At 42.2% G+C, this 16,148-nt stretch overlaps 1 pseudogene across 1 annotated transcript; it reads right to left on the bottom strand.

Moving 5' to 3' along the window:
- Nucleotides 1-2,000: 2,000 nt before the first annotated feature.
- Nucleotides 2,001-14,644, bottom strand: LOC311137041 (1-aminocyclopropane-1-carboxylate synthase-like protein 1; annotated as a pseudogene). Its single transcript has 11 exons — nucleotides 14,054-14,644; nucleotides 7,965-8,028; nucleotides 6,152-6,218; nucleotides 5,845-5,944; nucleotides 5,683-5,754; nucleotides 5,480-5,580; nucleotides 4,998-5,087; nucleotides 4,886-4,895; nucleotides 3,153-3,287; nucleotides 2,906-3,048; nucleotides 2,001-2,593 (listed from the first exon to the last, which is right to left on the bottom strand). The product of its transcript is annotated as a 1-aminocyclopropane-1-carboxylate synthase-like protein 1 (transcript).
- Between the last annotated feature and the right edge of the window lie 1,504 nt (nucleotides 14,645-16,148).

Raw genomic sequence — 16,148 nt, 5'->3', positions numbered from 1 at the left:
GGGTAGTGTCTTGGCGGGTTGGGAGGGAACGAATTAATGGGAGGCATAGGGTAGCCTAACATAAGCGGCAAGAGCGCATTCTCTTCCAGTGTCTGATAGCGCTGTCGATACTTCACTTCCCAATTTGGAGCTAGGACTCGGGAGGAAGGCGAACATTGGTGCTATTGCTACACAGGACCAGCTAGCTGTCTGATGCTATGTTTAATTTGATAAAATGAAACCAGCCCTACGAAGCTTGCTTATTGAAGTGCAGGTCCTCATCAAAGAGATAGCTCGTGGTAAGATCTTGGCATAATGTCAGATTTATTTGTGTGTAGTGTAACACATTTACTTGCCTTCAACATAGTCGATTGTGTGTGTGTGTGTTTATTTGTTCCTTCATTTTATTATTTTTCCTATATAAATGCCAAAATCAGTTTTGTATGATCTGTTTTGCACAAAGATTGCTATTTCTTATTGCTATGTTATTGGCATTTTGAGTAGCCTACGCCATTGATAATAAGATCAGGAGTTACAGAGTGAGCTGAAATAATATGGCTTGTCTGGAGTTAAGTATCAAAGAAACAAATGCAGGCCTGTATGACAACCTTATAGGACAGTCAGTTTTTGTTCTAAAACAGAACTTTCTGTGACCCAGCTAATCCATCCTCGGGCTATTGTATATCTGATCATTCATGCCCTTAGGAACCTCAGCAGGGTAAAGTCTTGCCATATATTTTTTAAGGCGATTTAAGTCAGAACTGTACCTAGGCCACTCAGGAACATTCAATGTTGTCTTGGTAAGTAACTCCAGTGTATATTTGGCCTTGCATTTTAGGTTATTGTCCTGCTGAAAGGTGGATTGTCTCGCAGTGCCTGTTGGAAAGCAGACTGAAGCAGGTTTTCCCCTAGGACTTTGCCTGTGCTTAGCTCTATTCATTTTATTTTGATCCAAAAAAAAACTCCCTAGTCCTTGCCGATGACAAGCATACCCATAACATAATACAGACACCACCATGCTTGAAAATATGAAGAGTGGTACTCAGTGATGTGTTGTGTTGGATTTGCCCCAAACATAATGCTTTGTATTCAGGACAAAAAGTTCATTTCTTTGCCACATTTTTTGCAGTATTACTTTAGTGCCTTATTGCAAACAGGATGCATGTTTTCAAATATTTTTATTCTGTACAGGCTTCCTTCTTTTCACTTGGTCATTTAGGTTTGTATTGTGGAGTAGCTACAATGTTGTTGATCCATCCTCAGTTTTCTCCTATCACAGCCATTTAACTCTATAACTGGTTTAAAATCATCATAATTGGTCTCATGGTAAAATCACTGTGGTTTCCTTCCAATTTATTCAAAGCTGCAATATTTAACTTTTTGGGCGACATGACCAAATTCACAAAGAAATGTGAGTTATAAATCTGTTATTCTCATTGAAAGAAAGTCTAAGAAGCGATATATCTGTTCTATGTGGCTATTTCTATGCTTCCCGTTCTTATGTTTCATTTTTGCGTCTTTTACTTTCGGTTTTGTACACCAGCTTAAAAAAACTGAAAGTATAATATTTTGGGTTACTGAAAATATATTTCACAGTGGTTTAGATGGTACAATTAAACTCTGTTTTGTCACATAAACTGAAATTAGGTGAAGTATTAGAATTTTAGCAACCAGGTAATTGCGTAGCGATGGAAATACGTTTTCAAACTTTGTTGTGTCATCCTCAATGATTTTAAATGCAATATCCACATGTGTGGTTGTATTGTGTTTTAAATTGTCAAACAAATCTATCTACCTATCTACTGTATCTATCACAAAAAAATAAGACATCCTGATGTGGACAAACTGGGGAATCTTTGTCTCCTTTCCTGCTACCTCTCCTGATGAATGTCTTTCTTACTTCCTTTCCTTTTGCCTCCCCCCTCCCCTTCTCTCCTCTCCATCCCCTCCCCTTCTCTCCTCTCCATCCCCTCCACTCCTCTCCTCCCCTCCCCTCCACTCCACTCTACCCCTCCTCTCCTCTACTTCCTGGCTCTGTCCAGCAGGTCTTTGAACAGCTCGGGATCCTGCCCGGCCGAGAGTTCTGGAGTGTTCTTCGCCAGCCAATCAGAGGAGCGGATCTGTTGCCTCAGGGCACCAATCAGGGAGTCCAGACTCTATGTGGGGTGGGACGTCTGGAAGTCCAACAAGACAAAGTCTTCAATGGCTAATGGGATGGCATCAAGGGCGGGGTTATCCTTCTCCCCTGGCTATTCTGATGATGAGGTGTTCTTCGGAAAGGGAGTTGACTTGACGGACACAGCTTTGTGTGAGCCTGTTGTGTTCCTCTTTGATGTCATCTTTGTCCCTTCCTCCTTGGTGGCCTCGTTGGTTGTGCCTGTGTCAGGGGTGGATGTGGACCTATCTATCTCCTCCAGGGCCTGTTTTCCTGCCTCTATCATAATGAGAGGAGAAAAAGAGATGAACTGATTGATGAAGGTACCGAGCGTCAGGTGTTGCTGTCGGTCAGTGAAGACGATGCAGAACGAGCCAGGAGTGGAGCAGTGGAAGGCTTGTGTTTCAGTAAACACCTCCACAGGGACAGCTCCTCCGCAAACGATGGCTCACGCAGGTACTGACAGACAGGGGGAGAGGGACAAATGAGAGAGAGATGTTGTTGTAGTTGCTGTTGATGTTAATATCATTACCACTACTACTAGACCTACTAGTATTATTATTGCTTTATTACTGTTAGTCCGACCATTGTTGATGTATGGGTACTTTGACAATGTAAGTAATTGAACCTGCCATGTCAATAAAGTCTATTGAATTGAGAGCGAGAGCGAGAGAGAGAGAGAGAGAGAGGAGGAACCATGTCAGGAAGAACCAAGACAGCAGCTTCTCACCATCCAGTCTTCTAACCCCAACCCTGGGTCAGTGTCCTTACCTTCCTGAGTTCTGCCCAGATGTAGAAGCAAGCAGGCCGGTGGAGGTAGGGGACTCCCAGGCTCTGTAGCTCCTCAGTCATGTACCTGTGAGCGGTCTGCATTCTCAGACTGTTCTCTGGAAGAAACCTCCCATCGATCCAATCTACAATAGAACACAGGTAGGTTAAACTCCCTAATGAGGGTGATACAGTATGTCCTCTCATCTAGTGCGTGTGAGTGTGAGTCTGAGTGTGTGTGTGTCTGTACCCCTGTCCTGGAGCAGCCTTGCCATCTGATGCTGTATTGGACCAGGGACACCGTGGAACATCCCCAGCTTATCCAGAGCTTCGACCAAGAGTCAGAGTACACAGTGCCCACACGCACTCCTGCTATCGCAAAGTCCTGCACAAGGACAACACAAATGAGACGGGGTGAAAATAATAGGAGGGCCAGATAACCCCCAGATAGTCCCCACAACAACATGTACGTACAAACACATTCAGACACGTATGCTCACGCACTCACACACTCACATACAGTGCATTCGGAAAGTATTCAGACCCCTTGACTTTTTACACATTTTGATATGTTACAGCCTTATTCTTATTCAGACCCCTTGACTTTTTTTATCAATCTACACACAATACCCCATAATGACAAAGCGAAAACAGGTTTTTTGAATTTTTAGCAAATGTATTAATCATAAAAAACAGAAATACCTAATTTACATAAGTATTCAGACCCTTTGCTATGAGACTGGAAATTGAGCTCAGGTGCATCCTGTTTCAATTGATCATCCTTGAGATGTTTCTACAACTTGATTGGAGTCCACCTGTGGTAAATTCAATTGATTGGACATGATTTGGAAAGGCACACACCTGTCTATATAAGGTCCCACTGTTGACAGTGCATGTCAAAGCAAAAACCAATCCATGAGGAATTGTCCATAGAGCTCAGAGACAGGATTGTGCTGGCCGCCTGGCTAAACTGAGCAATCGGGGGAGAAGGGCCTTGGTCAGGGAGGCGACCAAGAACCCGATGGTCACTCTGACAGAGCTCCAGAGTTCCTCTGGGGAGATGGGAGAACCTTCCAGAAGGACAACCATCTCTGCAGCACTCCACCAATCAGGCCTTCATGGTAGAGTGGCCAGACGGAAGCCACTCCTCAGTAAAAGGCACATGATAGCCCGCTTGGAGTTTGCCAAAAGGCACCTAAAGGACTCTCAGACCATGAGAAACAAGATTCTCTGGTCTGATGAAACCAAGATTTAACTCTTTGGCCTAAATGCCACGTCTGGAGGGAACCTGGCACCATCCCTACAGTGAAGCATGGTGGTGGCAGCATCATGCTGTGGGGATTTCTTTCAGCGGCAGGGACTGGGAGACTAGTCAGGTTCGAGGGAAAGATGACTGGAGGAAAGTGCAGAGAGATCCTTGATGAAAACCTGCTCCAGAGCACTCAGGACCTTAGACTGGGGCAAAGGTTCACCTTCCAATTGGACAACAACTCTAAGCACACAGTCAAGACAACGCAGGAGTGGATTCGGGACAAGTCTCTGAATGTCCTTGAGTGGCCCAGCCAGAGCCCAGACTTGAACCTGATCTAACATCTCTGGAGAGACCTGAAAATAGCTGTGCAGTGACATTCCCTTTCCAAGCTGACAGAGCTTGAGAGGATCTGCGGAGAATGGAAGAAACTCGCCAAATACAGGTGTGCCAAGCTTGTAGCGCCATACCCAGGAAGAATTGAGGCTGTAATCGCTGCCAAAGGTGCTTCAACAAAGTACTGAGTAAAGGATCTGAATACTTCTGTAAATGTAAACCTGTTTTTGCTTTGTCATTATGGGGTATTGTGTGTAGATTGATGAGGGGAAAAATACTATTTAATCCATTTTAGAATAAGGCTGTAACGTAATAGAATGTGGAAAATGTCAAGGGGTCTGAATACTTTCCGAATGCACTGTATGCATGTGCAGGCACACGCACGAACACACACTCACTTTAGACTTGCTGAAGAGAACACATCACATATGTTCTCTGGTGGTCCAGCAACCTGGAAGCACCCCATTGTTAATGTACATTCAATAGGAAGGGTTTGTGTGTTTGTCATACCTCTCCATGCTAAGGTCCCTGTGGAAGGTGGCTGTTTCTTCAAACACCGTCAGCACGTACACCTCATCTACAATGGTGTGCAACTCATGCCTGAGACAGGGGGAAGGAATGGAGAGAACAGGGAGAAAAATTGAAAATAATTATTATGAATTTGTATTGCACTGTTTTAAGATGTTTATTGTTCTTTATTACACAGGCAATGCAAGCAGGCATTAAAAGCACTCTATCAGTAGGCAACCTGAGGGAGCAGTGTGTAATAGAACATCGCTGGTTTATGGTTACTGCAACTCAGTGCATGGGTAGGTCTGTAGAGGGTGCTAATGCTGAGATCACCACTTAGACTACAACGGATGCTTTTGGGAGAGTCCTCAACCCTTAGTTGTACTTTACAATAAAATTACAGTCATGATACTTGGATGCTCTATGCGCTGAGGGAAAACATATTGTACAATATGGAAATATGATGTGAGGAAAAAATGTACCTCTTGGCAAACTCCAGGAAGCCAGTAATCTCCGGAGGGGAGTAGACCTCAACCAGGGGGTTATGGGGGTTCACCAGGATCACGGCTCTGACATTCACCCCCTGGCAGGAACACAACAAGGGACAGTTATACCAATGATGATTCTAGTGCCTGTATCTTCATTTATAAATTGAAAACTATTCTGTTGGGGGGGGGGGGGTTACCTCGCTAGTTGCCTTCCTCATAGCTTCCTCCAGTCTTTCCACAGTGAGGTGGAAAGGCCGACTGCCACAAGGCTAAAAACAGACACAATAAGCACACAACAAATACAACAATACAGGGTGGTATATGGTATACCGTATATTATGTTAAGAATTAAGCCCTACCTCACAGTCGAGGTGAACATGGAAGAGACCGGAGCACCACTGTAGAGATGCACATCCTCAGGGATGACTCCATAGAATGGCGTTGAAATAAGGATTGCATCTAAAACACAAACACTGAGTCTGAGTACACCTCTCTAACATACTCAATTAAAGTTGACAAATCAAATCCATTAATTAAATACAATACCATGTCTTTCACAGTATGATAGGGCATGGGTGATATTTAAAGGTTAAGTTATATTATGCAATCCATAGGTGAAACAACTGGACATACTCTTTGAGTGTACTTTAAGTGAGTTGAACTAACCTTCCGGGTCACAAAGCACTGTGGTTATGGAGGAGAAGAGGGAGCCACAGCCATTCATCACCACAACCTGAACCCACACACACACAAACACACACAAATAAGAAACTAGCTTTATGAGTAAAAACATTCTTCATAATTTAAAGATTGAGTAAGTAAGAATTTTGTCCACAAATGTACCGAAATGTCTATTATATGTAAATAGTTTACGATTAGTGAATGCCATAATGTAGTTATTTTGTTAGATACGTCCGCCTATTAGCTGAAATCGTATTTTTTTCAAAGCCATTTTAGTTGTCGCTCTAGCTGTTCGGTATGAACAGATTCACAAATCATGTTTTTAAGTGAGATATAAGGAAGTCCATATTTAACCCCTTTTTTTAGGCACTAAACTACTTCCATATACTGTACTTCCAATCATTTGTTCAACTTGTACCGGGCTACATTCAGACGAGCCTTGTGATGATTGTAGGAGTCCTAGAGCAAAACAACTGACATGTTCGTGAGCGTGAGGGTCTCACCTTCCATAGAGAAAGTTTGTGTAGCCCAAACTGTTCGGACGCTACAGGCAGAAGTTGGCAGATCAGCGGTACCGACTTCAGACGAGTTCTGTGACGCTTGTAGGTCGTAGAGCAAAAACGGAGAACACCATTGTGTTCGCAAGAGTCTCATCTTTCCATATAGGGGTCATAATAATTTGTAGGCCAAACCACCCCGATTTTCGGGACGTCTCCTGGTCTGACAAACACCGATGTAGCTCTGCCACCTTCCACCGCAGATGCGGAAGGCCGACATCGGCGGATGTGGTGGATTGAAACGCATCTTAAATAGGCTGATTTTTATGGGCATTTTTGTATTACGCTAACTAGATTTCCATGGGCATCGACTCTAAGGGGTTAACTCGGAAATATGAAGTTATTTCAGAATGAAAGTTACCTGGCTAGCGCATCATGCTTTGTGATATTATGTTAGCTAGCTTTCCCCAGTTTGATTATGTGTTTTCACTCATTGCATCTGTATGCTTGTTGCGTTCTCCTTGGTTTCCACAGCCACAAAGTCAAAATTGGCTTTTTGGTCTTGATTTAAGGTTAGGGTTAGGCATAAGGTTAGCAGTGTGGTTAATGTTAGGGTTAGGGTTAGGTTTAAAATCACATAAGAAGAGACATTTTTGAAATAGGCACGCTTTACGACTTTGTAGCTGTGGTAACTAGTGACGACCTTTCTCCCTGGTGAACTTGTTCGTTCATGAGCTGGCTGCTCATTCTAAATAGTATAATCTAATCTGTTCAAAACAGTGGCAACATGTGCAGCAGTGGTCATTTGGTTTTTGAAATGCAAAAGTGAAATAGGTGTATTTATTCTGTTGTTCAAATGTACATATCACTTTATATATCTTCTCAAAGAAACTACCGGTAGTTAAAAAACGTGCCATCATATTTCTTTCACGCTGCTTTGTTGACAACTCCAACCACCTTGCGCCCCGGGTATTCAGCCAATCAGCGGCCGCCGCAGTCTTTAACTATTCATACCCATAGATTAATAGCCTACAGTCATTGACGAATGCAATCAGTTTTCTGTGAGCCTAAGCACTTTTACTGTCATTAATTTGGTTAATGAAAGTCATTAATTGAGTCGAGTCCACTGCTATCACAAGCCTAAATGAGTCGCTATACTTATAATACAGTAATAATATAATGAAGTAGTCTAGCAATCACAGCATTCCTTAAAGGCCAGGATTCTTAAAGGCCAGGATTATACACTAGACTAGAGCCATTATACAGTACTATAAGGGCTGAGGAGAGCTCAGTTCACTCACCTTGTCTGCTCTCAGTGGGTCGGGGGAACCACAGTTGTGAGACAGGAACCTGGACACCTCTTCTCTCGTTACAGAGGGGATATCATCATCATCATCATCATCCTCACCATTTTTACCCTACCATCATCCTAATCGCTGCTCTAATAAACATCTTCCTTCTGTGTAATAAACATGTTATTGAATTGTAGTTTAAATGCCTCTAATGAATACATGTACCATAACCATCCTTTTCAAATAACACATGACAATGGTTTATCATTCTGATTGACAAAGTCAGTGATAAGCAGTGGTGTAAAGTACTTAAGTAAAAATACTTTAAAGTACTACTTAAGTAGTTTTGGGGTGTATCTGTACTTTACTTTAGTATTCGTATTTTTGACAACTTTACTTCAATACATTCCTAAAGAAAATGTACTTTTTACTCCATACATTTTCCCTGACACCGAAAAGTACTAGTTACATTTTGAATGCTTAGCAGGACAGGAAGATGGTCCAATTCACACACTTATCAAGAGAACATCCCTGGCATCTCTACTGCCTCTGATCTGACAGACTCACTAAACACAAATGCTTTGTTTGTAAAATATGTATGAGTGTTGGAGTATGCCCCTGGCTATCCATAAATTAAAAAAACAAGAAAATGGTGCAGTCTGGTTAGCTTAAAATAAGGAATTTGAAATGATTTATACATTTACTTTTACTTTCAATACTTAAGCATATTTTAGCAATTACTTTTACTTTTGATACTTAAGTATGTTTTAAACCAAAGACTTTTAGACTTTTACTCTAGTAGTATTTTACTTGATGACTTTCACTTTTACTTGAGTCATTTTCTATTAAGTTATCTTTACTTTTACTCAAGTATGACAATTGGGTACTTTTTCCACCACTGGTGATAAGCAATGTGGAGCAACCACATGAACCTCTCTCCATCCCCTCTCTTCTCCCCCCTCTCTCACCCGTTTGTGAAGCAGATCATAGCACAGCTTGTTCTCACTGGTGCCCATGTTGATTATGCCCTGGAGACGAGAGACACAAAAATATATCAATCTATCTTTCAACTAATCTATGAATTGTTATGTCTAGCAATATTTACAGATACATTTGCCACAAAGTGACATGACAAGTGATATGACACCAAATACAGTTCTGAAACGACTGGGGAGCAGCAGCATGGGGAACAGCAGCAGTGTTGGACTCACATTGGGGTCATTATCGTGGTATTTGTCAGTGTGGTACTGGGTGTAGCCCTCCTGTAGAAAACCCTGGTGGTGTCTGATGGAGTTGCCACGGCGTGACAGCTACACACTGTGGCCAGGGGTCTTTGCACCACTCAGTGTGGCCAGCATGCTCTCAGGTTTAGGCAGGCCATGGGCTGGGATGGATAGTGGTGGGGCTGATTTGGTTTGCTTCAGCCAAATTTAAGGCCCTGCCCGAAACCAGAAATCACTTATTCCATGAACTACTCCTCTCGGTCTGTCACTCGCTCCCTGCACGCACCTCACACTGCATGTGCTCTGCTCATGGCGTCTCTGCGTCTGTGAGTATCCATAGCAACGGCTCCGCTTGGGCTGCTCTGCTCAATGACGTGACATGAGAAAGCAGTTCGCTGTTAAATACTTTTCGTCACTCTAAACTCTGACAAAACTCAAGGAACATTATTATTTTCCGTGAAATAATCTTTCCTGTTTTATATTTGACGAGGTTGAAGCACTTCTGAAACCATGTTATGAGCTTAGTCAGATATGAATGTACTGCGCAGCAGAGCACGAGCAAATGGCTTAGTTTGTAAATGTTAGTGCCCGTACACTAGTCATGGATGAAAAAACATGCCCTACCCGGCCCGAACCAAATGTATAATGTCTGGGCCAAGTTTATTGTCGTTTGTGTTTTTATATTCGTTTTTGTTTCTATTCGTTTTTCCATTTTTATTTTGAATTCAGTTTTGTTTCAGTTGCTGGTTTTTAATTAGTTTAAAAATATATATTTATATTTAGTTTTTATATTATTTCGTTTCAGTTTCAGTTTTAGTGTTAGAGACAGAAAGCATGCCTGGGGGGGGGGGGGTTAAGAGCCATTTGGGTTGTTTAGTGTTTTTGGGGTGTTTGTTGGGATGTCACTTTATGGGCAACTGAGGGGCAGTACGGTAATACATAAAATGATGGGTCAGGTAATAGGTTAGGTTAGCCTTTCTCATGACTCCAATGCTACATTGGAGTAATTCCATGTCCCCTTTTGATTAGCTGAGGTGATTTGGTCAAGTGTGAAACGCTCTATGTATAAATAAATGTAGCCTTGATTGCGATATTGTTTTGGAAACCTTGAACATTCAACGTCATTATCAACCAACAATAACTTTACAAATATAAAAGATACAGTTACAGGGCTGCCAACTTTTGATGAAAGCTTGGAGTGAGATTTGCTATGTGAATTTCATTGCCTCCTAGCACAACCCCCTAGAGGGGGGGGATCTTACTAATTTCCTGCAATTCTATGCATTTTGACATGGCTTAGGCCTATGACCTGGGTGGATACATTTTTATTTAAAAAACACACAGGTCAGGTGTATTCAGGATGCTTTGAACATTAAAATGAACACTCAAAATTGGACGACTTTGTTACTTTGCAATATTTGGGGGAGGAAACTTAAAGTACGCTAATATTTTTTACAAAATATTTCTTAGGTGGTTTGACACTTTATTTAGACAGTAATTAAATGAGATAGGGAGACAGGCAAATGCTAAGAAACAGTGGTTCTCAGGTGGAAAGTTGCACGTGACATGTGCCAGGGAGTGTTTCCACTACACCAAGACTCTGCACAGGACATATTTATGGTTGATGGCAGTGGGTAACCACATCATAGATTGCAGTCTCCTTGTCCATAGACTGCTTTCAAGGTAAGGACACAAACATTTTGTAACTTGAGTGAACGATATCTTTAAGGGCTGGAAGAAAATCCTGCTTGCTCTCCAGGAGGGTTGGCCACCCCTGATCTATGTTTCCTAAGTGCTGGGTGTTTGAAAATGTCCTTGTTATAACAATTAATTTCTCAAAATCACCAAACCTTCAAGAAAAATCTAATGAATATCAATATTCAGGTGGTTTATACCTACTAGTTGAAGATCCTATCCATCATCTTACTCTACAAAGACAAAATATTATGCGTTTATGAGTTGCCTAGAATGTGCACAATACTAAAATGTCATATTATATTTGATTCCTGGAGCATTTATTATCCAACGCTTATTTGTATGACTTATTCAAAACTGTCCATGAATGGTTGCAAAAATACATAGCCTCATAATTCATTTTCAAAGACACAAGTAGGCATATGAGATTTCAAATATGTGATTACACTGTCAAAATTGGGAAGAACTGGTATAATATAATATGTGTGGCTGATAACAGTAGTGTTCTTGCTGACAACAACAGTAATTACCCTATATTTTAGCCCATTGTTAAGAATGCGAATTGTTCCACCTGATCAGACTAAATAGATAATACAATCTCTTGAAGACAAGGTGACATAAATCTGCCCCTATGCCCTAACCACATTTTTTTGTGTGTGTTATCCCCCATCTAAAATCCAATTTACACTTTTGGGTTCACAATCTGTTTGACAAAATTATTTTCATAGATAGAAATCCCGTCACCCTACCAAACTTTCCTGCTAAAACATACTGTAGGTCTGTCTGCTGCCTTTTCGTTGTCACAGCCTAAATGCCAATCACCAAACGAGTACATGCTGTCAAAAGACTGCAAAAAAACTGCATTCTGCAATAGGGACGGGAGTAAAAGCAACCTAATTATGTTGACAAAATTGTACATTAAACAGCGCTACCATGCTACATGTTTACAGTTTTATAACGTTATATATCTCCATCTCTACGCTCTAATCTTGAGGGGCGTTTCTTTAAAACATACTTCCAATCCCCTTGACCCCTTGCATAACTAGACCAATGAGAATGCTTCAATGTGCCGCGTTCACAGTTGTGTGGCAAGTCAGGACAGTGATAGAGGTTCTGCTCGTGATGTTAAATTGCAGGCGCATATGTTCCAATTTCAAAAAGATTTGGAGCACAACATGAATTAGAAAAATAAAACCAGTACTTTTCAATGCGTGAGATGTAAGAGGTGTGCCGCGAGAAGAGGGTAAAATGCGTGAGAGTTGGCAGCTCTGCAGTTACTGTTAGCTGGTTTACCACAGATTTCCACTGAGGTGTTTTGTGTAACACAGCTTCGAGCCGACTGTTATTTTTTGTTCCCTCCTGAGTTTCCATTAGCTCAGGAAGTGCAATGCAAAACACATACGTGGGAATCTGTGTTAGAATGGCGTACAGTAAGTGTATCTTTTGTATTTGTGAAATAATTTTGGGGTGATATGAAAGTAGAAATTCTGTGGTTTCCCAAACCGTATTACACGTGGTGATTATTTAAGCAATAAGGCACAAGAGGCATTTACATTTTAGTCATTTAGCAGACTTACAGTTTAGTGAGTGCATACATTTTCATACTGGCCCCCTGTGGGAATCGAACCCACAAACCTGGCGTTGCAAGCGCAAAGCTCTACCAACTGAGCAACACGAGGCAGTGCTGTATCATGAATACAGTCACGGGTAAATGGCGTTGTTCGGCAGGACACAATAGCCTCATGTGCCTTATTTATACACTTACATATGTTAATTAAAACGTTATTTTTACAAGTCAATTCATACAATTTCATTCTTCCACCAGAAGATGTAGTCCGGACAAAAATCGGGTTGTTAGTTATTTTGGTCATGTTGGTACAGCCATGATCAAGTCCTTAATTATTTTTGCATAGTTGCTATGCAAAAGGACTGGTCCTTTCTAAACAAAATGGTTGCTATGCAGGCTGGAACATTGTTTCAGAGGTTGGACAGGTAGACAGCAAGGCTTATATTAACCCCCACTGTACCAAACTAAATGCTAGGCTGGAAGCAAGGGGAACTAATGTGCAAGTTGAGATAAATACAAGAGATCATTCAGATGTGGGGGTTAATGATGTGGGGATGTTTTTCAGGGGCAAGGACTGGGAGACTAGTCAGGATCGAGGGAAAGGTGAACGAAGCAAAGTACAGAGAGATCCTTGATGAAAACCTGCTCCAGAGCGCTCAGGACCTCCGACTGGGGTGAAGGTTCACCTTCCAACAGGACAATGACCCTAAGCACACAGTCAAGACAACGCAGGAGTGGCTTTGGGACAAGTCTCTGAATGTCCTTGAGTGGCCCAGCCAGAGCCTGGACTTGAACCCGATCGAACATCTCTGGAGAGACCTGAAAATAGCTGTGCAGCGATGCTCCCCATCCAACCTGACAGAGCTTGCGAGGATCTGAGGAGAAGAATGGGAGAAACTCCCCAAATACAGGTGTGCCAAGCTTGTAGCGTCATACCCAAGAAGATTTGGGCTGTAATCGCTGCCAAAGGTGCTTCAACAAAGTACTGAGTAAAGGGTCTCAATACTTACGTAAATGTGATATTTCCGTTTTTAATTTTTAATACCTTAGCAAACATTTCTAGAAACCTGTTTTTGCTTTGTCATTATGGGGCATTGTGTGTAGATTGATGTGGGAAAAAAGCAATTTAATCAATTTTAGAATAAGGCTCTAATGTAACAAAATGTGGAAAAAGTGAAGGGGTCTGAATACTTTCCGAATGCACTGTAGATATTTACAAAAATATATCTATTTACCCAAAAAATATATGGATGATTGGAAATTATGCAGACAATTAAATTTATGGTAGCTACAATCTATCTGCAATATTAAAGCTGATCTACCCCCTAAGAAAAAAAGTACAAAAAAATGTGTGTAATCATGTGGTGTGTTTATACAATAACAAAGACCAGTTCGTACAGCCTTGAAACTGCGCCATCGAATTGTGCAATAATACAGCTTACTAGGCTAAGTGTTGGGGCTAAAAATAAAAGTTGCATCTACCCTAACTTTTGATAAAATTTCTGAATGAATATCCATGCAAAATAATACAGGAGATTAGGCCAATCAACCTCATCTGCTTTTTTAGCCAACCTGAAAGAGACTGTTGCATGCTTGCCATGTGCTCTCCTCACACCATCTCGACCGGGCCTTCTTGATCCAGTCCGGCAGACTTCCCATTGGTGTCATGCTCATCTCCAAACCCGATATGATACAGCAGTTCTGGGGACGCAGCATCGGAGTTCAGCAGTCCATTCTCGGACTCTGCATCCTCGCAATTGATCTCCAGCAGCTCCCCCGGCCTGGGCGGATGACCAAACAAGAACCCGCCCGAAGCAGCGGAACCAAAGGCACCACCTGGCAGACCATGGAGGTTTGCGTCTGCACCACTAGGGGAGCTCTGGAGGACCTAGTGGGCTATAACAGCACTGCCCAAAGAGAAGTAGTCTATGGCCGGGTGGTTCGTTAAGACCCGGTCCATTACATCATCCTGTGGTTGTCATTGATGTGGCGGTACTCCAGTTTCATCTTTTTGATATTCTCCCTGCACTGGTCGCCGGTGCGATAGATGCCTTTTTCTCGCAGTATGTCCGTTATTCGGTTGAACACAGGAAACTCTCCAGCTCGAGTTGGACCGACTCGTCTGACCATTGCTGGAGGAGTTCTGCCATCTCTGGGTCAGACCAGTTGCTGCCCCGCTCATACTTTCTTCTGTGGAAGTCCATTCTAGACGGCGCTTTGACAGATGACAGGTCCTCCGAGTTATCTTATCTATGGAAATAAAAACAAAAACAACCCTGTTTATTATTATTTATTTTATCAAATAACCAATCATTAGCCTTAGTTTGGCTAATGTAGGCTAATAAGCCTGCTAGCATAGGCCTATATTTAGGCCTAACGAAATAAGCTAATAAATAATCAGTAGGCTAAAATAGTTCAAATCATACTATGAAGCATTCAACTAAAGTAATATCAAAATGGGAGGCTACAGCATCAACACAAAGGTTTGTTCTGGTTACAGTATGCTGCCATTCTTCAGTTCGCTGTCACTTCAGTAGGCATGGCTACCACTGCTATCAGCTGTCACAGTTCACAGGACACACCTGTCTAGCCCGGTCTAGACCCGTTCAAGCCTGCCATAGAATGACTACCATATTCTATTTTTGACACAGTTAGGAACAATAGCCTATATAAAAAAAATGAGGGGAAGAGAATCGTACAAATTCTACATCCGGGTTGATGGCACATGCGTGCTGTCCTTATTCCGGGATAACTTTGGACCGTGTTAACAGCAGAGCCACTGGAAGCGGGTCAGAATGAAAATGATCGCTCTTTTGCACCCTCTACAGTACAACATTGCATGGAAACCATTATTCATGCATGCACGGTATGAGTCCGGTAGATGGCCCTCGTAGACAGTTTGTAAATGTGGTGGCGTGAGAGAGGTTGTGATCTAACCAAAGACAGTACATTATGGGTGTGTTCGTAAATTCAGTCTGGAGTGCCAGAGTGCGCTCAGACTGCGTTCTGGGCATCCGTAAATTCAGAACGTTGTCAGATTGTCTGTTCATAAATTCAGAGCGTTTCACTGCAGGAGCGTTCAGAGCGCACACTGGACGCTCTGGCTGAGGAGTGGGGTTGATCCGAGCGTTCTGACCTCACAACGGCAGTCAAGCGCCCAAGCTAACTGGCTAAAGTTGGCTAGCGTAGCTTGCTAGCTACTTCCAGACAGAAACGAGAGAACACCTCACTCTGACCATTTTACTCGCCCTAGCAGAGGGCGGTAGTGACCGTAATTGCTGCTAGCACGAATTTAATTCCATTTTTTGCCAACCTTTACTGCCACCTGTCATATTCAACAGGTGTTGCGCATTCGTCAATTCATCAGTTATTCTGCGCTCTGGCACACTCAAACGAGAGTGCTCTAAAATCGGAGTAGATATCCTAAATTAATTTACGAACGCACGCTCAATTGTCATGGCGACGTCGTCTAGCTAAACTATTGCATAGAAAACGTCATCGGGTCTAATGGTCATCTCGCGAAGAACTGCGCATGTGCTCCTATAAAAGTCAGTTTGTCACTTTCACGAGGTTGGAGTAATAACATGTTCAACTACTTAAGTCATTGGCTGGAATCTAGGTTGTGCCTTTTTAGATTCGAGAAAATTAACAACTAAGGAATAATTGTTCACTCGACTTCTCAAACCCCGGACTGGTCTGTTTCGCAAG

Source organism: Coregonus lavaretus, assembly GCF_964263955.1.
Source record: "Coregonus lavaretus genome assembly, chromosome: 11".
Taxonomy (NCBI): domain Eukaryota; kingdom Metazoa; phylum Chordata; class Actinopteri; order Salmoniformes; family Salmonidae; genus Coregonus; species Coregonus lavaretus.
The sequence above is the reverse complement of the archived record's forward strand: the minus strand, read 5'-3'. Positions and strand labels throughout refer to the sequence as shown.